This window comes from Oratosquilla oratoria, chromosome 14 (genome assembly GCF_046742065.1).
Source record: "Oratosquilla oratoria isolate Oo_2021 chromosome 14, ASM4674206v1, whole genome shotgun sequence".
Lineage (NCBI taxonomy): Eukaryota > Metazoa > Arthropoda > Malacostraca > Stomatopoda > Squillidae > Oratosquilla > Oratosquilla oratoria.
In genome coordinates, this window is record NC_134790.1 from 26172140 (window position 1) to 26174639 (window position 2500).

Below are 2500 nucleotides of genomic sequence, written 5' to 3' on the forward strand. Positions count from 1 at the left end.
TACTGTATATACATATTAATTTGCTTCATGTGAGGATCCTATACAGAGTGACAGTAATGTAGACGATGCTCAAAACGTATGCCATGGTAATCTTAAACTGACTCACACCGACTCTCCCCCTGAGGCTGGCTACTCCCTTCTCTGGTTTCTTTGCCGTCAGGCGATTTTATTCAGCCGAGGGAAACCGCAAAATTGCGGCCGGGGGGGCCTGATGGGAATGGAGCTCGTCCAATTCATTTCCCCCAAAAGATGTCTTGAACGACGGAGATGAGGTAATACGTACCTCGTTGCGGCCCGATGGTAAATCACTTTCCGTGTACTTGGAAAAATGGCAATACAGTCCATCGCTTTCTGTATCCATCGAAGAGTGGGAATCCGTAACAATCGGAATTATTCGCGTCCAACTCACTAATTGCCGACCTCAACCAAACAATGACGGTTTTTGTTCAGATGCATAATTTTATATAAAAAATTAGCATATGGTTGCATTATTTGACCTATTTTCTGTAAAATGTGTGATTTCCATGTAATTTGATCAAAGAAAAGTAACGCTTTTATCCTCTGCAAAATTACCGCCCACAGCCACGATTCGTCCAGCCCGCCGTCTATGATCACTGGTGGTATGGATCAAAATACACTCTATTAAGTTTCTTACTATTGTATTATTAGCGTAATAGATTGCATATAGTAAAATTATTACGACTATTTTCTTTAAAATGTGTGATTTTCATGTAATTTGACCAATCGTGCATTTCAGCAAAAATCGTCGGACGGTATTCATAGCTGTGGTCGGCAATTTTGCAGAGGATAAAAACGTAACTTCTCTTTGATCAAATTGCATGAAAATCACACATTATAAAGAAAATAGGTCAAATACTGCAACCATATGGTATTTTTTTTATATAAAATTGTGCATTTCAGCATAAACCGGACGGTATTCATAGCTGTTGTCGGTAATTTTGCAGAGGATAAAAACGTAACTTTTCTTTGATCAAATTACATGGAAATCACACATTTTAAAGAAAATAGGTCAAATAATGCAACCATATGCTAATTTATATATAAAATTTTGTATTTGAGCAAAAACCGTCACTGTTTGGTTGAGGTCGCCAATAATGAGTCGGACGGCATGTGGTTGATAAAAACGTAATTTCTCTTTGATCAAATGACATGGAAATCACACATTTTAAAGAAAATAGGCAAATAATGCAACCATATGCTAATTTTTCTTATATAAAATTGTGCATTTCAGCAAAAGTAGTCCTCAATACTCCTCATCACTCATTCTCGCTAACCGCTCGTTGAGTCGTACATCCCTGTCGAGCACTGTATATATATATATATATATGTAACGTAACGCGTCATGTAAGGTTGATCATGCATGTGTTGCTCTCAGTTTTAATGAAACTTGTATTAAAGAAAATCTCTCTAACTACACAAATTGCTAAGTATACATGGAAGTTTTTACGTGATTATTGTAAGGTTTTCTATATTTTTGGAATTATTTGTGTACGCATGTATGTATTGTGTGTGTATTCATGTATTTATGTACATATGAATGTAATGTATGTACGGTATTTATGTTTGTATGCACGTACGCGTGTATGTACGCGTGTATTGTGTATATATGCGTATTTACGTATGTATATACATATGTACGGTATTTGCGTTTGTATGTATGTATGTATGGAGCAGAAACATGGAACATAAGAGAGGAAGAGAGAAGGAACTTGAATGTGTTTGAGATGAAGTGTCTGAGAAGTATGATGGGGGTTACTAGGCTTGATAGAGTGAGAAATGAGGAGGTGAGGAGGAGAACAGGGGTGGAAAGGGAGCTGGGAGATAGGGTTGATGAAAGAGTATTAGGATGGTTTGGACACATGGAAAGAATGAGTGAAGAAAGACCAGTAAAGGAGGTATGGAAGGCAGATGTGGAGGGAGTGAACATGAGGGGACGTCCTAGGATGAGATGGATGGATGGGGTGAAGGGGGCTTTGGGGAAGAGGGGAATGTCTGTTGAGGAAGGACGGGAGAGGACAGAAGACAGGGGTGAATGGAGAATGGTTGTATATGGAAAATGTTGTGATGCATGAGGTGGAATGGACGGGGGAATGGGGGGTGAGGTAGTGTGTGTGAGCAAACATTTTGACGCAGCCCGAAGGGATTTCTCCCCGTCCTCTCCTTTATATGGGGGGACGGAGAGGGGGGGGTCGCCGATTTAATGAAGCGGCCTTGCTGTGGATGTGCTGTGTCCTGCGACACTGCTTCTGACCCAGGGCAGTGGACAGGGTGCAGGGATGACCCGTCATCTAGGAGGTGCTAAGATGGGATGGAGGGTGGAGGGGTGTGGAGTGTTTTCGGGGATGGAATGGGTGGGAATGGTTTTATGCCTTGTCCTTTTTGGCTACCTCCCTGGTAAGGGGGAAAAAGCCTTGGTATATGTATGTATGTATGTATGTATGTATGTATGTGCGGTATTTATTAATGTATGCGTATGTAT

General features: G+C 40.6%; 1 protein-coding gene across 1 annotated transcript in view; it reads right to left on the reverse strand.

Moving 5' to 3' along the window:
- Positions 1-2500, reverse strand: part of LOC143032815 (chymotrypsinogen A-like) — a 210906-nt gene that overhangs the window by 23339 nt on the left and 185067 nt on the right. The gene's annotated exons all lie outside the window — the stretch shown is intronic.